Below are 21601 nucleotides of genomic sequence, written 5' to 3'. Positions count from 1 at the left end.
ACACACACGGTTCCATTCCCATTCATGCAAAGCACGAAAGTGTAAAACTTGGGAACATACTTGAGAGCAAAGATCACATTCAATCTCATTCAAGGCACGGATGTGAATGCAACGGGATGAAATTACTGAAATGATGCCTGCCCTCGAACTGTGATGATGGACTACCCGACTCGCCAATAATATTGGGTTCTGGTGTATTGAAATACAGGAGCTGCTGGATTTGTGTGTTTTCTTACCCCCTCACCATAGTTTGTCAAATGTTTAAACAACTGAACTTATATTCAAGGTTTGTTTCTCTTCATATGTTTTACTGGTTTATATTTGTCTCAGCAACCTGTTGAATGATTCGTCTGCTTTCAAAACAAAATAACAACAGGATGAATGCACACACTTGAAAATACAATACATGCAATGTTATGCATCATAGTGATGCAACCTCCTTTCAGTTTCACACTGCATGTCAATTGAAATCCTTACTGAAATGCACACGTTCTCAAGATTGCGCTTGACTGGCGTGTCAGGCACTCAATTACAGCTGTATTATCAAGACAATGTGTTCGTTTTGTAAAATATAGTTCCGGTCTGGTGTGGCACCCCAGCTAACGCACAACGTTGCCACAACGTGGCATGTTAGCAGGGACTGTCTGCGGCGCGCTGGTGTGTCCCGGGCTTTAGAGTAGAGAGATAGTTCAACTGTAAGTATGAACGGCAGAAACGGATATTGCCTTCCCTTTAAGTAGAGCGTCAGGGACAGCCTCCCTGGCTTACGGCCATACTAGCCTGAATACGCCCGATCTCGTCCGATCTCGGAAGCTAAGCAGGCTCGGGCCTGGTCAGTACTTGAATGGGAGACCGCCTGGGAATACCAGGTGCTGTAAGCTTTTGCACCTTTTACACAACAGAGGGCGACAAATCACGAGATTTAACTTTGGATACACGCAATTTCATCATTATTTCAGATTTTACTTCCCCAAATACACAGGCATACAATAGATCTTGTTCTCCAACGTCAACGGTCCCTAGTAACTAGTGTACATTCATAAATAAATTGAGCATCATGGCTAGAAGTGACTAAATGTTGCCTAATCTTTCTCATCAAGAAATGACAAAATTACAGCAACACAAAAAGGAACTCCACTGGACAAAGTTCAGTGCTCACAAGGAGCCTCATTCAACACACACGGTTCCATTCCCATTCATGCAAACCACGAAAGTGTAAAACTTGGGAATATACTTGAGAGTAAAGATCACATTCAATCTCATTCAAGGCACGGATGTGAATGCAACGGGATGAAATTACTGAAATGATGCCTGCCCTCGAACTGTGATGATGGACTACCCGACTCGCCAATAAAATTGGGTTCTGGTGTATTGAAATACAGAAGCTGCTGGTTGTGTGTTTTCTTACCCCCTCACCATAGTTTGTCAAATGTTTAAACAACTGAACTTATATTCAAGGTTTGTTTCTCTTCATATGTTTTACTGGTTTACAATTGTCTCAGCAACCTGTTGAATGATTCTTCTGCTTTTTAAACAAAATGACAACAGGATGAATGCACACACTTGAAAATACAATACATGCAATGTTATGCATCATAGTGATGCAACCTCCTTTCAGTTTCATACTGCATGTCAATTGAAATCCTTACTGAAATGCACACCTTCTCAAGATTGCGCTTGACTGGCGTGTCAGGCACTCAATTACAGCTGTTTTATCAAGACAATGTGTTCGTTTTGTAAAATATAGTTCCGGTCTGGTGTGGCACCCCAGCTAACGCACAATGTTGCCACAACGTGGCATGTTAGCAGGGACTGTCTGCGGCGCGCTGGTGTGTCCCGGACTTTAGAGTAGAGAGACAGTTCAACTGCAAGTATGAGCGGCAGAAACGGATATTGCCTTCCCTTTAAGTAGTGCGTCAGGGACAGCCTCCCTGGCTTACGGCCATACTAGCCTGAATACGTCCGATCTCGGAAGCTAAGCAGGCTCGGGCCTGGTCAGTACTTGGATGGGAGACCACCTGGGAATACCAGGTGCTGTAAGCTTTTGCATCTTTTACACACCAGAGGGCGACAAATCACGAGTTTTAACTTTGGATACACGCAATTTCATCATTATTTCAGATTTGACTTCCCCAAATACACAGGCATACAATAGATCTTGTTCTCCAACGTAAACGGTCCCTAGTAAACAGCGTACATTCGTAAATAAATTGAGCATCATGGCTAGAAGTGACTAAATGTTGCCTAATCTTTCTCATCAAGAAATGACACAATTACAGCAACACAAAAAGGAACTCCACCGGACAAAGTTCAGTGCTCACAAGGAGCATCATTCAACACACACGGTTCCATTCCCATTCATGCAAAGCACGAAAGTGTAAAACTTGGGTACATACTTGAGAGCAAAGATCACATTCAATCTCATTCAAGGCACGCATGTGAATGCAACGGGATGAAATTACTGAAATGATGCCTGCCCTCGAACTGTGATGATGGATTACCTGACTCGCCAATAATATTGGGTTCTGGTGTATTGAAATACAGGAGCTGCTGGATTTGTGTGTTTTCTTACCCCCTCACCATAGTTTGTCAAATGTTTAAACAACTGAACTTATATTCAAGGTTTGTTTCTCTTCATATGTTTTACTGGTTTACATTTGTCTCAGCAACCTGTTGAATGATTCTTCTGCTTTCAAAACAAAATGACAACAGGATGAATGCACACACTTGAAAATACAATACATGCAATGTTATGCATCATAGTGATGCAACCTCCTTTCAGTTTCATACTGCATGTCAATTGAAATCCTTACTGAAATGCACACCTTCTCAAGATTGCGCTTGACTGGCGTGTCAGGCACTCAATTACAGCTGTTTTATCAAGACAATGTGTTCGTTTTGTAAAATATAGTTCCGGTCTGGTGTGGCACCCCAGCTAACGCACAATGTTGCCACAACGTGGCGTGTTAGCAGGGACTGTCTGCGGCGCGCTGCTGTGTCCCGGGCTTTAGAGTAGAGAGACAGTTCAACTGCAAGTATGAACAGCAGAAAAAAATATTTCCTTCCCTTTAAGTAGAGCGTCAGGGACAGCCTCCCTGACTTACGGCCATACTATCCTGAATATGCCCGATCTCGTCCGATCTCGGAAGCCAAGCAGGCTCGGGCCTGGTCAGTACTTGGATGGGAGACCGCCTGGGAATACCAGGTGCTGTAAGCTCTTGCACCTTTTACACACCAGAGGGCGACAAATCACGAGTTTTAACTTTGGATACACACAATTTCATCATTATTTCAGATTTTACTTCCCCAAATACACAGGCATTAAATAGATCTTGTTCTCCAACGTAAACGGTCCCTAGTAACTAGCGTACATTCGTAAATAAATTGAGCATCATGGCTAGAAGTGACTAAATGTTGCCTAATCTTTCTCATCAAGATATGACACAATTACAGCAACACAAAAAGGAACTCCACCGGACAAAGTTCAGTGCTCACAAGGAGCCTCATTCAACACACACGGTTCCATTTTCATTCATGCAAAGCACGAAAGTGTAAAACTTGGGAGCATACTTGAGAACAAAGATCACATTCAATCTCATTCAAGGCACGGATGTGAATGCAATGGGATGAAATTACTGAAATGATGCCTGCCCTCGAACTGTGATGATGGACTACCCGACTCGCCAATAATATTGGCTTCTGGTGTATTGAAATACAGGAGCTGCTGGATTTGTGTGTTTTTTTACCCCCTCACCATAGTTTGTCAAATGTTTAAACAACTGAACTTATATTCAAGGTTTGTTTCTCTTCATATGTTTTACTGATTTACATTTGTCTCAGCAACCTGTTGAATGATTCTTCTGCTTTCAAAACAAAATGACAACAGGATGAATGCACACACTTGAAAATACAATACATGCAATGTTATGCATCATAGTGATGCAACCTCCTTTCAGTTTCATACTGCATGTCAATTGAAATCCTTACTGAAATGCACACCTTCTCAAGATTGCGCTTGACTGGCGTGTCAGGCACTCAATTACAGCTGTTTTATCAAGACAATGTGTTCGTTTTGTAAAATATAGTTCCGGTCTGGTGTGGCACCCCAGCTAACGCACAACGTTGCCACAACGTTGCGTGTTAGCAGGGACTGTCTGCGGCGCGCTGGTGTGTCCCGGGCTTTAGAGTAGAGAGACAGTTCAACTGTAAGTATGAACGGCAGAAACGGATATTGCCTTCCCTTTAAGTAGAGCGTCAGGGACAGCCTCCATGGCTTATGGCCATACTAGCCTGAATACGCCCGATCTCGTCCGTTCTCGGAAGCTAAGCAGGCTCGGGCCTGGTCAGTACTTGGATGGGACACTGCCTGGGAATACCAGGTGCTGTAAGCTTTTGCCCCTTTTACACAACAGAGGGCGACAAATCACGAGTTTTAACTTTGGATACACGCAATTTCATCATTATTTCAGATTTGACTTCCCCAAATACACAGGCATACAATAGATCTTGTTCTCCAACGTAAACGGTCCCTATTAACTAGGGTACATTCGTAAATAAATTGAGCATCATGGCTAGAAGTGACTAAATGTTGCCTAATCTTTCTCATCGAGAAATGACACAATTACAGCAACACAAAAAGGAACTCCACCGGACAAAGTTCAGTGCTCACAAGGAGCCTCATTCAACACACACGGTTCCATTCCCATTCATGCAAAGCACGAAAGTGTAAAACTTGGGAACATACTTGAGAGCAAAGATCACATTCAATCTCATTCAAGGCACGGATGTGAATGCAACGGGATGAAATTACTGAAATGATGCCTGCCCTCGAACTGTGATGATGGACTACCCGACTCGCCAATAATATTGGGTTCTGGTGTATTGAAATACAGGAGCTGCTGGATTTGTGTGTTTTCTTACCCCCTCACTATAGTTTGTCAAATGTTTAAACAACTGAACTTATATTCAAGGTTTGTTTCTCTTCATATGTTTTACTGGTTTACATTTGTCTCAGCAACCTGTTGAATGATTCCTCTGCTTTCAAAACAAAATGACAACAGGATGAATGCACACACTTGAAAATACAATACATGCAATGTTATGCATCATAGTGATGCAACCTCCTTTCAGTTTCATACTGCATATCAATTGAAATCCTTACTGAAATGCACACCTTCTCAAGATTGCGCTTGACTGGCGTGTCAGGCACTCAATTACAGCTGTATTATCAAGACAATGTGTTCGTTTTGTAAAATATAGTTCCGGTCTGGTGTGGCACCCCAGCTAACGCACAACGTTGCCACAACGTTGCCACAACGTGGCGTGTTAGCAGGGACTGTCTGCGGCGCGCTGGTGTGTCCCGGACTTTAGAGTAGAGAGACAGTTCAACTGCAAGTATGAGCGGCAGAAACGGATATTGCCTTCCCTTTAAGTAGAGCGTCAGGGACAGCCTCCCTGGCTTACGGCCATACTAGCCTGAATACGCCCGATCTCGTCCGATCTCGGAAGCCAAGCAGGCTCGGGTCTGGTCAGTACTTGGATGGGAGACCGCCTGGGAATACCAGGTGCTGTAAGCTTCTGCACCTTTTACACACCAGAGGGCGACAAATCACGAGTTTTAACTTTGGATACACACAATTTCATCATTATTTCAGATTTTACTTCCCCAAATACACAGGCATACAATAGATCTTGTTCTCCAACGTAAACGGTCCCTAGTAACTAGGGTACATTCGTAAATTAATTGAGCATCATGGCTAGAAGTGACTCAATGTTGCCTAATCTTTCTCATCAAGAAATGACACAATTACAGCAACACAAAAAGGAACTCCACCGCACAAAGTTCAGTGCTCACAAGGAGACTCATTCAACACACACGGTTCCATTCCCATTCATGCAAAGCACGAAAGTGTAAAACTTGGGAACATACTTGAGAGCAAAGATCACATTCAATCTCATTCAAGGCACGGATGTGAATGCAACGGGATGAAATTACTGAAATGATGCCTGCCCTCGAACTGTGATGATGGACTACCCGACTCGCCAATAATATTGGGTTCTGGTGTATTGAAATACAGGAGCTGCTGGATTTGTGTGTTTTCTTACTCCCTCACCATAGTTTGTCAAATGTTTAAACAACTGAACTTATATTCAAGGTTTGTTTCTCTTCATATATTTTACTGGTTTACATTTGTCTCAGCAACCTGTTGAATGATTCTTCTGCTTTCAAAACAAAATGACAACAGGATGAATGCACACACTTGAAAATACAATACATGCAATGTTATGCATCATAGTGATGCAACCTCCTTTCAGTTTCATACTGCATGTCAATTGAAATCCTTACTGAAATGCACACCTTCTCAAGATTGCGCTTGACTGGCGTGTCAGGCACTCAATTACAGCTGTTTTATCAAGACAATGTGTTCGTTTTGTAAAATATAGTTCCGGTCTGCAGTGGCACCCCAGCTAACGCACAACGTTGCCACAACGTGGCGTGTTGGCAGGGACTGTCTGCGGCGCGCTGGTGTGGCCCGGGCTTTAGAGTAGAGAGACAGTTCAACTGTAAGTATGAACGGCAGAAACGGATATTGCCTTCCCTTTAAGTAGAGCGTCAGGGACAGCCTCCCTGGCTTACGGCCATACTAGCCTGAATACGCCCGATCTCGTCCGATCTTGGAAGCCAAGCAGGCTCAGGCCTGGTCGGTACTTGGATGGTTGACCGCCTGAGAATACCAGGTGCTGTAAGCTTTTGCACCTTTTACACACCAGAGGGCGACAAATCACGAGTTTTAACTTTGGATACACGCAATTTCATCATTATTTCAGATTTTACTTCCCCAAATACACAGGCATACAATAGATCTTCTTCTCCAACGTAAACGGTCCCTAGTAACTAGGGTACATTCGTCAATAAATTGAGCATCATGGCTAGAAGTGACTAAATGTTGCCTAATCTTTCTCATCAAGAAATGACACAATTACAGCAACACAAAAAGGAACTCCACCGGACAAAGTTCAGTGCTCACAAGGAGCATCATTCAACACACACGGTTCCATTCCCATTCATGCAAAGCACGAAAGTGTAAAACTTGGGAACATACTTGAGAGCAAAGATCACATTCAATCTCATTCAAGGCACGGATGTGAATGCAACGGGATGAAATTACTGAAATGATGCCTGCCCTCGAACTGTGATGATGGACTACCCGACTTGCCAATAATATTGGGTTCTGGTGTATTGAAATACAGGAGCTGCTGGATTTGTATGTTTTCTTACCCCCTCACCATAGTTTGTCAAATGTTTAAACAACTGAACTTATATTCAAGGTTTGTTTCTCTTCATATGTTTTACTGGTTTACATTTGTCTCAGCAACCTGTTGAATGATTCTTCTGCTTTCAAAACAAAATGACAACAGGATGAATGCACACACTTGAAAATACAATACATGCAATGTTATGCATCATAGTGATGCAACCTCCCTTCAGTTTCATACTGCATGTCAATTGAAATCCTTACTGAAATGCACACCTTCTCAAGATTGCGCTTGACTGGCGTGTCAGGCACTCAATTACAGCTGTTTTATCAAGACAATGTGTTCGTTTTGTAAAATATAGTTCCGGTCTGGTGTGGCACCCCAGCTAACGCACAACGTTGCCACAACGTGGCGTGTTAGCAGGGACTGTCTGCGGCGCGCTGGTGTGTCCTGGGCTTTAGAGTAGAGAGACAGTTCAACTGTAAGTATGAACGGCAGAAACGGATATTGCCTTCCCTTTAAGTAGAGCGTCGTGGACAGCCTACCTGGCTTACGGCCATACTAGCCTGAATACGCCCGATCTCGTCCGATCTCGGAAGCCAAGCAGGCTCGGGCCTGGTCAGTACTTGGATGGGAGACCGCCTGGGAATACCAGGTGCTGTAAGCTTTTGCACCTTTTACACACCAGAGGGCGACAAATCACGAGTTTTAACTTTGGATACACACAATTTCATCGTTATTTCAGATTTTACTTCCCCAAATACACAGGCATACAATAGATCTTGTTCTCCAACGTAAACGGTCCCTAGTAACTAGGGTACATTCGTAACTAAATTGAGCATCATGGCTAGAAGTGACTAAATGTTGCCTAATCTTTCTCATCAAGAAATGACACAATTACAGCAACACAAAAAGGAACTCCACCGGACAAAGTTCAGTGCTCACAAGGAGCCTCATTCAACACACACGGTTCCATTCCCATTCATGCAAAGCACGAAAGTGTAAAACTTGGGAACATACTTGAGAGCAAAGATCACATTCAATCTCATTCAAGGCACGGATGTGAATGCAACGGGATGAAATTACTGAAATGATGCCTGCCCTCGAACTGTGATGATGGACTACCCGACTCGCCAATAATATTGGCTTCTGGTGTATTGAAATACAGGAGCTGCTGGATTTGTGTCATTTCTTACCCCCTCACCATAGTTTGTCAAATGTTTAAACAACTGAACTTATATTCAAGGTTTGTTTCTCTTCATATGTTTTACTGGTTTACATTTGTCTCAGCAACCTGTTGAATGATTCTTCTGCTTTCAAAACAAAATGACAACAGGATGAATGCACACACTTGAAAATACAATACATGCAATGTTATGCATCATAGTGATGCAACCTCCTTTCATTTTCATACTGCATGTCAATTGAAATCCTTACTGAAATGCACACCTTCTCAAGATTGCGCTTGACTGGCGTGTCAGGCACTCAATTACAGCTGTTTTATCAAGACAATGTGTTTTTTTTTGTAAAATATAGTTCCGGTCTGGTGTGGCACCCCAGCTAACGCACAACGTTGCCACAACGTGGCGTGTTAGCAGGGACTGTCTGCGGCGCGCTGGTGTGTCCCCGGCATGAGTGTAGAGAGACAGTTCAACTGTAAGTATGAGCGGCAGAAACGGATATTGCCTTCCCTTTAAGTAGAGCGTCAGGGACAGCCTCCCTGGCTTACTGCCATACTAGCCTGAATACGCCCGATCTTGTCCGATCTCGGAAGCTAAGCAGGCTCGGGCCTGGTCAGTACTTGGATGGGAGACCGCCTGGGAATACCAGGTGCTGTAAGCTTTTGCATCTTTTACACACCAGAGGGCGACAAATCACGAGTTTTAACTTTGGATACACGCAATTTCATCATTATTTCAGATTTGACTTCCCCAAATACACAGGCATACAATAGATCTTGTTCTCCAACGTAAACGGTCCCTAGTAACTAGGGTACATTCGTAAATAAATTGAGCATCATGGCTAGAAGTGACTAAATGTTGCCTAATCTTTCTCATCGAGAAATGACACAATTACAGCAACACAAAAAGGAACTCCACCGGACAAAGTTCAGTGCTCACAAGGAGCCTCATTCAAAACACACGGTTCCATTCCCATTCATGCAAAGCACGAAAGTGTAAAACTTGGGAACATACTTGAGAGCAAAGATCACATTCAATCTCATTCAAGGCACGGATGTGAATGCAACGGGATGAAATTACTGAAATGATGCCTGCCCTCGAACTGTGATGATGGACTACCCGACTCGCCAATAATATTGGGTTCTGGTGTATTGAAATACAGGAGCTGCTGGATTTGTGTGTTTTCTTACCCCCTCACCATAGTTTGTCAAATGTTTAAACAACTGAACTTATATTCAAGGTTTGTTTCTCTTCATATGTTTTACTGGTTTACATTTGTCTCAGCAACCTGTTGAATGATTCTTCTGCTTTCAAAACAAAATGACAACAGGATGAATGCACACACTTGAAAATACAATACATGCAATGTTATGCATCATAGTGATGCAACCTCCTTTCAGTTTCATACTGCATGTCAATTGAAATCCTTACTGAAATGCACACCTTCTCAAGATTGCGCTTGACTGGCGTGTCAGGCACTCAATTACAGCTGTTTTATCAAGACAATGTGTTCGTTTTGTAATATATAGTTCCGGTCTGGTGTGGCACCCCAGCTAACGCACAACGTTGCCACAACGCTGCCACAACGTGGCGTGTTAGCAGGGACTGTCTGCGGCGCGCTGGTGTGTCCCGGGCTTTAGAGTAGAGAGACAGTTCAACTGTAAGTATGAACGGCAGAAACGGATATTGCCTTCCCTTTAAGTAGAGCGTCAGGGACAGTCTCCCTGGCTTACGGCCATACTAGCCTGAATACGCCCGATCTCGTCTGATCTCGGAAGCTAAGCAGGCTCGGGCCTGGTCAGTACTTGGATGGGAGACCGCCTGGGAATACCAGGTGCTGTAAGCTTTTGCATCTTTTACACACCAGAGGGCGACAAATCATGAGTTTTAACTTTGGATACACGCAATTTCATCATTATTTCAGATTTGACTTCCCCAAATACTCAGGCATACAATAGATCTTGTTCTCCAATGTAAACGGTCCCTAGTAACTAGGGTACATTCGTAAATAAATTGAGCATCATGGCTAGAAGTGACTAAATGTTGCCTAATCTTTCTCATCGAGAAATGACACAATTACAGCAACACAAAAAGGAACTCCACCGGACAAAATTCAGTGCTCACAAGGAGCCTCATTCAACACACACGGTTCCATTCCCATTCATGCAAAGCACGAAAGTGTAAAACTTGGGAACATACTTGAGAGCAAAGATCACATTCAATCTCATTCAAGGCACGGATGTGAATGCAACGGGATGAAATTACTGAAATGATGCCTGCCCTCGAACTGTGATGATGGACTACCCGACTCGCCAATAATATTGGGTTCTGGTGTATTGAAATACAGGAGCTGCTGGATTTGTGTGTTTTCTTACCCCCTCACCATAGTTTGTCAAATGTTTAAACAACTGAACTTATATTCGAGGTTTGTTTCTCTTCATATGTTTTACTGGTTTACATTTGTCTCAGCAACCTGTTGAATGATTCTTCTGCTTTCAAAACAAAATGACAACAGGATGAATGCACACACTTGTAAATACAATACATGCAATGTTATGCATCATAGTGATGCAACCTCCTTTCAGTTTCATACTGCATGTCAATTGAAATCCTTACTGAAATGCACACCTTCTCAAGATTGCGCTTGACTGGCGTGTCAGGCACTCAATTACAGCTGTTTTATCAAGACAATGTGTTCGTTTTGTAATATATAGTTCCGGTCTGGTGTGGCACCCCAGCTAACGCACAACGTTGCCACAATGTTGCCACAACGTGGCGTGTTAGCAGGGACTGTCTGCGGCGCGCTGGTGTGTCCCGGGCTTTAGAGTAGAGAGACAGTTCAACTGTAAGTATGAACGGCAGAAACGGATATTGCCTTCCCTTTAAGTAGAGCGTCAGGGACAGCATTCCTGGCTTACGGCCATACTAGCCTGAATACGCCCGATCTCGGAAGCTAAGCAGGCTCGGGCCTGGTCAGTACTTGGATGGGAGACCGCCTGGGAATACCAGGTGCTGTAAGCTTTTGCATCTTTTACACACCAGAGGGCGACAAATCACGAGTTTTAACTTTGGATACACGCAATTTCATCATTATTTCAGATTTGACTTCCCCAAATACACAGGCATACAATAGATCTTGTTCTCCAACGTAAACGGTCCCTAGTAACTAGGGTACATTCGTAAATAAATTGAGCATCATGGCTAGAAGTGACTAAATGTTGCCTAATCTTTCTCATCGAGAAATGACACAATTACAGCAACACAAAAAGGAACTCCACCGGACAAAGTTCAGTGCTCACAAGGAGCCTCATTCAACACACACGGTTCCATTCCCATTCATGCAAAGCACGAAAGTGTAAAACTTGGGAACATACTTGAGAGCAAAGATCACATTCAATCTCATTCAAGGCACGGATGTGAATGCAACGGGATGAAATTACTGAAATGATGCCTGCCCTCGAACTGTGATGTTGGACTACCCGACTCGCCAATAATATTGGGTTCTGGTGTATTGAAATACAGGAGCAGCTGGATTTGTGTGTTTTCTTACCCCCTCACCATAGTTTGTCAAATGTTTAAACAACTGAACTTATATTCAAGGTTTGTTTCTCTTCATATGTTTTACTGGTTTACATTTGTCTCAGCAACCTGTTGAATGATTCTTCTGCTTTCAAAACAAAATGACAACAGGATGAATGCACACACTTGAAAATACAATACATGCAATGTTATGCATCATAGTGATGCAACCTCCTTTCAGTTTCATACTGCATGTCAATTGAAATCCTTACTGAAATGCACACCTTCTCAAGATTGCGCTTGACTGGCGTGTCAGGCACTCAATTACAGCTGTATTATCAAGACAATGTGTTCGTTTTGTAATATATAGTTCCGGTCTGGTGTGGCACCCCAGCTAACGCACAACGTTGCCACAACGTTTCGTGTTAGCAGGGACTGTCTGCGGCGCGCTGGTGTGTCCCGGGCTTTAGAGTAGAGAGACAGTTCAACTGTAAGTATGAACGGCAGAAACGGATATTGCCTTCCCTTTAAGTAGAGCGTCAGGGACAGCTTCACTGGCTTGCGGCCATACTAGCCTGAATACGCCCGATCTCGTCCGATCTCGGAAGCTAAGCAGGCTCGGGCCTGGTCAGTACTTGGGTTGGAGACCGCCTGGGAATACCAGGTGCTGTAAGCTTCTGCACCTTTTAATAAACCAGAGGGCGACAAATCACGAGTTTTAACTTTGGATACACACAATTTCATAATTATTTCAGATTTTACTTCCCCAAATACACAGGCATACAATAGATCTTGTTCTCCAACGTAAACGGTCCCTAGTAACTAGGGTACATTCGTCAATAAATTGAGCATCATGGCTAGAAGTGACTAAATGTTGCCTAATCTTTCTCATCAAGAAATGACACAATTACAGCAACAAAAAAGGAACTCCACCGCACAAAGTTCAGTGCTCACAAGGAGCATCATTCAACACACACGGTTCCATTCCCATTCATGCAAACCACGAAAGTGTAAAACTTGGGAACGTACTTGTGAGTAAAGATAACATTCAATCTCATTCAAGGCACGCATGTGAATGCAACGGGATGAAATTACTGAAATGATGCCTGCCCTCGAACTGTGATGATGGACTACCCGACTCGCCAATAATATTGGGATCTGGTGTATTGAAATACAGGAGCTGCTGGATTTGTGTGTTTTCTTACCCCCTCACCATAGTTTGTCAAATGTTTAAACAACTGAACTTATATTCAAGGTTTGTTTCTCTTCATATGTTTTACTGGTTTACATTTGTCTCAGCAACCTGTTGAATGATTCTTCTGCTTTCAAAACAAAATGACAACAGGATGAATGCACACACTTGAAAATACAATACATGCAATGTTATGCATCATAGTGATGCAACCTCCTTTCAGTTTCATACTGCATGTCAATTGAAATCCTTACTGAAATGCACACCTTCTCAAGATTGCGCTTGACTGGCGTGTCAGGCACTCAATTACAGCTGTTTTATCAAGACAATGTGTTCGTTTTGTAATATATAGTTCCGGTCTGGTGTGGCACCCCAGCTAACGCACAACGTTGCCACAATGTTGCCACAACGTGGCGTGTTAGCAGGGACTGTCTGCGGCGCGCTGGTGTGTCCCGGGCTTTAGAGTAGAGAGACAGTTCAACTGTAAGTATGAACGGCAGAAACGGATATTGCCTTCCCTTTAAGTAGAGCGTCAGGGACAGCCTCCCTGGCTTACAGCCATACTAGCCTGAATACGCCCGATCTCGTCCGATCTCGGAAGCCAAGCAGGCTCGGGCCTGGTCAGTACTTGGATGGTAGACCGCCTGGAAATACCAGGTGCTGTAAGCTTTTGCACCTTTTACACACCAGAGGGCGACAAATCACGAGTTTTAACTTTTGATACACACAATTTCATCATTATTTCAGATTTGACTTCCCCAAATACACAGGCATACAATAGATCTTGTTCTCCAACGTAAACGGTCCCTAGTAACTAGGGTACATTCGTAAATAAATTGAGCATCATGGCTAGAAGTGACTAAATGTTGCCTAATCTTTCTCATCGAGAAATGACACAATTACAGCAACACAAAAAGGAACTCCACCGGACAAAGTTCAGTGCTCACAAGGAGCCTCATTCAACACACACGGTTCCATTCCCATTCATGCAAAGCACGAAAGTGTAAAACTTGGGAACATACTTGAGAGCAAAGATCACATTCAATCTCATTCAAGGCACGGATGTGAATGCAACGGGATGAAATTACTGAAATAATGCCTGCCCTCGAACTGTGATGATGGACTACCCAACTCGCCAATAATATTGGGTTCCGGTGTATTGAACTACAGGAGCTGCTGGATTTGTGTGTTTTCTTACCCCCTCACCATAGTTTGTCAAATGTTTAAACAACTGAACTTATATTCAAGGTTTGTTTCTCTTCATATGTTTTACTGGTTTACATTTGTCTCAGCAACCTGTTGAATGATTCTTGTGCTTTCAAAACAAAATGACAACAGGATGAATGCACACACTTGAAAATACAATACATGCAATGTTATGCATCATAGTGATGCAACCTCCTTTCAGTTTCATACTGCATGTCAATTGAAATCCTTACTGAAATGCACACCATCTCAAGATTGCGCTTGACTGGCAAGTCAGGCACTCAATTACAGCTGTTTTATCAAGACAATGTGTTCGTTTTGTAAAATATAGTTCCGGTCTGGTGTGGCACCCCAGCTAACCCACAACGTTGCCACAACATGGCGTGTTAGCAGGGACTGTCTGCGGCGCGCTGCTGTGTCCCGGGCTTTAGAGTAGAGAGACAGTTCAACTGTAAGTATGAACGGCAGAAACGGATATTGCCTTCCCTTTAAGTAGAGCATCAGGGACAGCCTCCCTGGCTTACGGCCATACTAGCCTGAATACGCCCGATCTCGTCCGATCTCGGAAGCCAAGCAGGCTCGGGCCTGGTCGGTACTTGGATGGGAGACCGCCTGGGAATACCAGGTGCTGTAAGCTTTTGCACCTTTTACACACCAGAGGGCGACAAATCACGAGTTTTAACTTTTGATACACACAATTTCATCATTATTTCAGATTTGACTTCCCCAAATACACAGGCATACAATAGATCTTGTTCTCCAACGTAAACGGTCCCTAGTAACTAGGGTACATTCGTAAATAAATTGAGCATCATGGCTAGAAGTGACTAAATGTTGCCTAATCTTTCTCATCAAGAAATGACACAATTACAGCAACACAAAAAGGAACTCCACCGGACAAAGTTCAGTGCTCACAAGGAGCCTCATTCAACACACACGGTTCCATTCCCATTCATGCAAAGCACTAAAGTGTAAAACTTGGGAACATACTTGAGAGCAAAGATCACATTCAATCTCATTCAAGGCACGGATGTGAATGCAACGGGATGAAATTACTGAAATGATGCCTGCCCTCGAACTGTGATGATGGACTACCCGACTCACCAATAATATTGGCTTCTGGTGTATTGAAGTACAGGAGCTGCTGGATTTGTGTGTTTTCTTACCCCCTCACCATAGTTTGTCAAATGTTTAAACAACTGAACTTATATTCAAGGTTTGTTTCTCTTCATATGTTTTACTGGTTTACATTTGTCTCAGCAACCTGTTGAATGATTCTTCTGCTTTCAAAACAAAATGACAACAGGATGAATGCACACACTTGAAAATACAATACATGCAATGTTATGCATCATAGTGATGCAACCTCCTTTCAGTTTCATACTGCATGTCAATTGAAATCCTTACTGAAATGTACACCTTCTCAAGATTGCGCTTGACTGGCGTGTCAGGCACTCAATTACAGCTGTTTTATCAAGACAATGTGTTCGTTTTGTAAAATATAGTTCCGGTCTGGTGTGGCACCCCAGCTAACGCACAACGTTGCCACAACGTTGCCACAACGTGGCGTGTTAGCAGGGACTGTCTTTTCTTCGCCGGTGTGTCCCGGACTTTAGAGTAGAGAGACAGTTCAACTGCAAGTATGAGCGGCAGAAACGGATATTGCCTTCCCTTTAAGTAGTGCGTCAGGGACAGCCTCTCTGGCTTACGGCCATACTAGCCTGAATACGCCCGATCTCGTCCGATCTCAGAAGCTAAGCAGGCTCTGGCCTGGTTAGTACTTGGATGGGAGACTGCCTGGGAATACCAGGTGCTGTAAGCTTTTGCATCTTTTACACACCAGAGGGCGACAAATCACGAGTTTTAACTTTGGATACACGCAATTTCATCATTATTTCAGATTTTACTTCCCCAAATACACAGGCATACAATAGATCTTGTTCTCCAACGTAAACGGTCCCTAGTAACTAGCGTACATTCGTAAATAAATTGAGCATCATGGCTAGAAGTGACTAAATGTTGCCTAATCTTTCTCATCAAGAAATGACACAATTACAGCAACACAAAAAGGAACTCCACTGGACAAAGTTCTGTGCTCACAAGGAGCTTCATTCAACACACACGGTTCCATTCCCATTCATGCAAAGCATGAAAGTGTAAAACTTGGAAATATATTTGAGAGTAAAGATCACATTCAATCTCATTCAAGGCACGGATGTGAATGCAACGGGATGAAATTACTGAAATGATGCCTGCCCTCGAACTGTGATGATGGACTGCCCGACTCGCCAATAATATTGGGTTTTGGTGTATTGAAATACAGGAGCTGCTGGATTTGTGTGTTTTCTTACCCCCTCACCATAGTTTGTCAAATGTTTAAACAACTGAACTTATATTCAAGGTTTGTTTCTCTTCATATGTTTTACTGGTTAAATTTGTCTCAGCAACCTGTTGAATGATTCTTCTGCTTTCAAATTAAAATGACAACAGGATGAATGCACACACATGAAAATACAATACATGCAATGTTATGCATCATAGTGATGCAACCTCCTTTCAGTTTCATACTGCATGTCAATTGAAATCCTTACTGAAATGCACACCTTCTCAAGATTGCGCTTGACTGGCGTGTCAGGCACTCAATTACAGCTGTTTTATCAAGACAATGTGTTCGTTTTGTAAAATATAGTTCCGGTCTGGTGTGGCACCCCAGCTAACGCACAACGTTGCCACAACGTTTCGTGTTAGCAGGGACTGTCTACGGCGCGCTGGTGTGTCCCGGACTTTAGAGTAGAGAGACAGTTCAACTGCAAGTATGAGCGGCAGAAACGGATATTGCCTTCCCTTTAAGTAGAGCGTCAGGGACAGCCTCCCTGGCTTACGGCCATACTAGCCTGAATACGCCCGGTCTCGTCCGATCTCGGAAGCTAAGCAGGCTCGGGCCTGGTCAGTACTTGAATGGGAGACCGCCTGGGAATACCAGGTGCTGTAAGCTTTTGCACACCAGAGGGCGACAAATCACGAGTTTTAACTTTGGATACACGCAATTTCATCATTATTTCAGATTTGACTTCCCCAAATACACAGGCATACAATAGATCTTGTTCTCCAACGTAAACGGTCCCTAGTAACTAGGGTACATTCGTAAATAAATTGAGCATCATGGCTAGAAGTGACTAAATGTTGCCTAATCTTTCTCATCGAGAAATGACACAATTACAGCAACACAAAAAGGAACTCCACCGGACAAAGTTCAGTGCTCACAAGGAGCCTCATTCAACACACACGGTTCCATTCCCATTCATGCAAAGCACGAAAGTGTAAAACTTGGGAACATACTTGAGAGCAAAGATCACATTCAATCTCATTCAAGGCACGGATGTGAATGCAACGGGATGAAATTACTGAAATGATGCCTGCCCTCGAACTGTGATGATGGACTACCCGACTCGCCAATAATATTGGCTTCTGGTGTATTGAAATACAGGAGCTGCTGGATTTGTGTCATTTCTTACCCCCTCACCATAGTTTGTCAAATGTTTAAACAACTGAACTTATATTCAAGGTTTGTTTCTCTTCATATGTTTTACTGGTTTACATTTGTCTCAGCAACCTGTTGAATGATTCTTCTGCTTTCAAAACAAAATGACAACAGGATGAATGCACACACTTGAAAATACAATACATGCAATGTTATGCATCATAGTGATGCAACCTCCTTTCAGTTTCATACTGCATGTCAATTGAAATCCTTACTGAAATGCACACCTTCTCAAGATTGCGCTTGAATGGCGTGTCAGGCACTCAATTACAGCTGTTTTATCAAGACAATGTGTTCGTTTTGTAATACATAGGTCTGGTGTGGCACCCCAGCTAACGCACAACGTTGCCACAACGTTTCGTGTTAGCAGGGACTGTCTGCGGCGTGCTGGTGTGTCCCGGACTTTAGAGTAGAGAGACAGTTCAACTGTAAGTATGAGCGGCAGAAACGGATATTGCCTTCCCTTTAAGTAGAGCGTCAGGGACAGCCTCCCTGGCTTACGGCCATACTAGCCTGAATACGCCCGATCTCGTCCGATCTCGGAAACTAAGCAGGCTCGGGCCTGGTCAGTACTTGGATGGGAGACCGCCTGGGAATACCAGGTGCTGTAAGCTTTTGCATCTTTTACACACCAGAGGGCGACAAATCACGAGTTTTAACTTTGGATACACGCAATTTCATCATTATTTCAGATTTGACTTCCCCAAATACACAGGCATACAATAGATCTTGTTCTCCAATGTAAACGGTCCCTAGTAACTAGGGTACATTCGTAAATAAATTGAGCATCATGGCTAGAAGTGACTAAATGTTGCCTAATCTTTCTCATCGAGAAATGACACAATTACAGCAACACAAAAAGGAACTCCACCGGACAAAGTTCAGTGCTCACAAGGAGCCTCATTCAACACACACGGTTCCATTCCCATTCATGCAAAGCACGAAAGTGTAAAACTTGGGAACATACTTGAGAGCAAAGATCACATTCAATCTCATTCAAGGCACGGATGTGAATGCAACGGGATGAAATTACTGAAATGATGCCTGCCCTCGAACTGTGATGATGGACTACCCGACTCGCCAATAATATTGGGTTCTGGTGTATTGAAATACAGGAGCTGCTGGATTTGTGTGTTTTCTTACCCCCTCACCATAGTTTGTCAAATGTTTAAACAACTGAACTTATATTCAAGGTTTGTTTCTCTTCATATGTTTTACTGGTTTACATTTGTCTCAGCAACCTGTTGAATGATTCTTCTGCTTTCAAAACAAAATGACAACAGGATGAATGCACACACTTGTAAAAACAATACATGCAATGTTATGCATCATAGTGATGCAACCTCCTTTCAGTTTCATACTGCATGTCAATTGAAATCCTTACTGAAATGCACACCTTCTCAAGATTGCGCTTGACTGGCGTGTCAGGCACTCAATTACAGCTGTTTTATCAAGACAATGTGTTCGTTTTGTAATATATAGTTCCGGTCTGGTGTGGCACCCCAGCTAACGCACAACGTTGCCACAATGTTGCCACAACGTGGCGTGTTAGCAGGGACTGTCTGCGGCGCGCTGGTGTGTCCCGGGCTTTAGAGTAGAGAGACAGTTCAACTGTAAGTATGAACGGCAGAAACGGATATTGCCTTCCCTTTAAGTAGAGCGTCAGGGACAGCATTCCTAGCTTACGGCCATACTAGCCTGAATACGCCCGATCTCGTCCGATCTCGGAAGCTAAGCAGGCTCGGGCCTGGTCAGTACTTGGATGGGAGACCGCCTGGGAATACCAGGTGCTGTAAGCTTTTGCATCTTTTACACACCAGAGGGCGACATATCACGAGTTTTAACTTTGGATACACGCAATTTCATCATTATTTCAGATTTGACTTCCCCAAATACACAGGCATACAATAGATCTTGTTCTCCAATGTAAACGGTCCCTAGTAACTAGGGTACATTCATAAATAAATTGAGCATCATGGCTAGAAGTGACTAAATGTTGCCTAATCTTTCTCATTGAGAAATGACAGAATTACAGCAACACAAAAAGGAACTCCACCGGACAAAGTTCAGTGCTCACAAGGAGCCTCATTCAACACACACGGTTCCATTCCCATTCATGCAAAGCACGAAAGTGTAAAACTTGGGAACATACTTGAGAGCAAAGATCACATTCAATCTCATTCAAGGCACGGATGTGAATGCAACAAGATGAAATTACTGAAATGATGCCTGCCCTCGAACTGTGATGATGGACTACCCGACTCGCCAATAATATTGGGTTCTGGTGTATTGAAATACAGGAGCTGCTGGATTTGTGTGTTTTCTTACCCCCTCACCATAGTTTGTCAAATGTTTAAACAACTGAACTTATATTCAAGGTTTGTTTCTCTTCATATGTTTTACTGGTTTACATTTGTCTCAGCAACCTGTTGAATGATTCTTCTGCTTTCAAAACAAAATGACAACAGGATGAATGCACACACTTGAAAATACAATACATGCAATGTTATGCATCATAGTGATGCAACCTCCTTTCAGTTTCATACTGCATGTCAATTTAAATCCTTACTGAAATGCACACCTTCTCAAGATTGCGCTTGACTGGCGTGTCAGGCACTCAATTACAGCTGTTTTATCAAGACAATGTGTTCGTTTTGTAATATATAGTTCCGGTCTGGTGTGGCACCCCAGCTAACGCACAACGTTGCCACAATGTTGCCACAACGTGGCGTGTTAGCAGGGACTGTCTGCGGCGCGCTGGTGTGTCCCGGGCTTTAGAGTAGAGAGACAGTTCAACTGTAAGTATGAACGGCAGAAACGGATATTGCCTTCCCTTTAAGTAGAGCGTCAGGGACAGCCTCCCTGGCTTACGGCCATACTAGCCTGAATACGCCCGATCTCGTCCGATCTCGGAAGCTAAGCAGGCTTGGGCCTGGTCAGTACTTGGATGGGAGACTGCCTGGAAATACCAGGTGCTGTAAGCTTTTGCATCTTTTACACACCAGAGGGCGACAAATCACGAGTTTTAACTTTGGATACACGCAATTTCATCATTATTTCAGATTTGACTTCCCCAAATACACAGGCATACAATAGATCTTGTTCTCCAACGTAAACGGTCCCTAGTAACTAGGGTACATTCGTAAATAAATTGAGCATCATGGCTAGAAGTGACTAAATGTTGCCTAATCTTTCTCATCGAGAAATGACACAATTACAGCAACACAAAAAGGAACTCCACCGGACAAAGTTCAGTGCTCACAAGGAGCTTCATTCAACACATACGGTTCCATTCCCATTCATGCAAAGCACGAAAGTGTAAAACTTGGGAACATACTTGAGAGCAAAGATCACATTCAATCTCATTCAAGGCACGGATGTGAATGCAACGGGATGAAATTACTGAAATTATGCCTGCCCTCGAACTGTGATGATGGACTACCCGACTCGCCAATAATATTGGGTTCTGGTGTATTGAAGTACAGGAGCTGCTGGATTTGTGTGTTTTCTTACCCCCTCACCATAGTTTGTCAAATGTTTAAACAACTGAACTTATATTCAAGGTTTGTTTCTCTTCATATGTTTTACTGGTTTACATTTGTCTCAGCAACCTGTTGAATGATTCTTCTGCTTTCAAAACAAAATGACAACAGGATGAATGCACACACTTGAAAATACAATACATGCAATGTTATGCATCATAGT

At 43.2% G+C, this 21601-nt stretch overlaps 16 non-coding genes and 2 pseudogenes across 16 annotated transcripts; all 18 read left to right on the top strand.

The window, feature by feature from the left end:
- Positions 1-762: 762 nt before the first annotated feature.
- Positions 763-881, top strand: LOC136756036 (5S ribosomal RNA). The gene has a single exon (XR_010818141.1). It is a non-coding gene; the product is annotated as a 5S ribosomal RNA (ribosomal RNA).
- Positions 882-1934: 1053 nt separating this feature from the next.
- Positions 1935-2043, top strand: LOC136757677 (uncharacterized; annotated as a pseudogene).
- Positions 2044-3098: 1055 nt separating this feature from the next.
- On the top strand, positions 3099-3217 carry LOC136757465 (5S ribosomal RNA). Its single transcript, XR_010819485.1, has one exon. It is a non-coding gene; the product is annotated as a 5S ribosomal RNA (ribosomal RNA).
- A 1055-nt stretch (positions 3218-4272) lies between these two features.
- LOC136757401 (5S ribosomal RNA) lies at positions 4273-4391 on the top strand. Its single transcript, XR_010819429.1, has one exon. It is a non-coding gene; the product is annotated as a 5S ribosomal RNA (ribosomal RNA).
- A 1066-nt stretch (positions 4392-5457) lies between these two features.
- LOC136756952 (5S ribosomal RNA) lies at positions 5458-5576 on the top strand. Its single transcript, XR_010819002.1, has one exon. It is a non-coding gene; the product is annotated as a 5S ribosomal RNA (ribosomal RNA).
- A 1055-nt stretch (positions 5577-6631) lies between these two features.
- LOC136757381 (5S ribosomal RNA) lies at positions 6632-6750 on the top strand. Its single transcript, XR_010819409.1, has one exon. It is a non-coding gene; the product is annotated as a 5S ribosomal RNA (ribosomal RNA).
- Positions 6751-7805: 1055 nt separating this feature from the next.
- LOC136756145 (5S ribosomal RNA) lies at positions 7806-7924 on the top strand. Its single transcript, XR_010818248.1, has one exon. It is a non-coding gene; the product is annotated as a 5S ribosomal RNA (ribosomal RNA).
- A 1056-nt stretch (positions 7925-8980) lies between these two features.
- Positions 8981-9099, top strand: LOC136757147 (5S ribosomal RNA). The gene has a single exon (XR_010819188.1). It is a non-coding gene; the product is annotated as a 5S ribosomal RNA (ribosomal RNA).
- A 1066-nt stretch (positions 9100-10165) lies between these two features.
- On the top strand, positions 10166-10284 carry LOC136755920 (5S ribosomal RNA). Its single transcript, XR_010818028.1, has one exon. It is a non-coding gene; the product is annotated as a 5S ribosomal RNA (ribosomal RNA).
- A 1066-nt stretch (positions 10285-11350) lies between these two features.
- Positions 11351-11459, top strand: LOC136757592 (uncharacterized; annotated as a pseudogene).
- Positions 11460-12514: 1055 nt separating this feature from the next.
- Positions 12515-12633, top strand: LOC136757231 (5S ribosomal RNA). Its single transcript, XR_010819269.1, has one exon. It is a non-coding gene; the product is annotated as a 5S ribosomal RNA (ribosomal RNA).
- Positions 12634-13699: 1066 nt separating this feature from the next.
- LOC136757335 (5S ribosomal RNA) lies at positions 13700-13818 on the top strand. Its single transcript, XR_010819368.1, has one exon. It is a non-coding gene; the product is annotated as a 5S ribosomal RNA (ribosomal RNA).
- Positions 13819-14873: 1055 nt separating this feature from the next.
- LOC136756860 (5S ribosomal RNA) lies at positions 14874-14992 on the top strand. Its single transcript, XR_010818915.1, has one exon. It is a non-coding gene; the product is annotated as a 5S ribosomal RNA (ribosomal RNA).
- A 1066-nt stretch (positions 14993-16058) lies between these two features.
- On the top strand, positions 16059-16177 carry LOC136757174 (5S ribosomal RNA). Its single transcript, XR_010819214.1, has one exon. It is a non-coding gene; the product is annotated as a 5S ribosomal RNA (ribosomal RNA).
- A 1054-nt stretch (positions 16178-17231) lies between these two features.
- Positions 17232-17350, top strand: LOC136756744 (5S ribosomal RNA). Its single transcript, XR_010818807.1, has one exon. It is a non-coding gene; the product is annotated as a 5S ribosomal RNA (ribosomal RNA).
- A 1041-nt stretch (positions 17351-18391) lies between these two features.
- Positions 18392-18510, top strand: LOC136756716 (5S ribosomal RNA). Its single transcript, XR_010818780.1, has one exon. It is a non-coding gene; the product is annotated as a 5S ribosomal RNA (ribosomal RNA).
- Positions 18511-19576: 1066 nt separating this feature from the next.
- On the top strand, positions 19577-19695 carry LOC136757829 (5S ribosomal RNA). The gene has a single exon (XR_010819646.1). It is a non-coding gene; the product is annotated as a 5S ribosomal RNA (ribosomal RNA).
- Positions 19696-20761: 1066 nt separating this feature from the next.
- On the top strand, positions 20762-20880 carry LOC136757001 (5S ribosomal RNA). The gene has a single exon (XR_010819050.1). It is a non-coding gene; the product is annotated as a 5S ribosomal RNA (ribosomal RNA).
- Positions 20881-21601: the final 721 nt, after the last annotated feature.

The sequence above is a fragment of the Amia ocellicauda genome, chromosome 8 (genome assembly GCF_036373705.1).
Source record: "Amia ocellicauda isolate fAmiCal2 chromosome 8, fAmiCal2.hap1, whole genome shotgun sequence".
Classification (NCBI taxonomy): Eukaryota; Metazoa; Chordata; class Actinopteri; order Amiiformes; family Amiidae; genus Amia; species Amia ocellicauda.
This window is presented reverse-complemented; position numbering and strand designations above follow the sequence as displayed.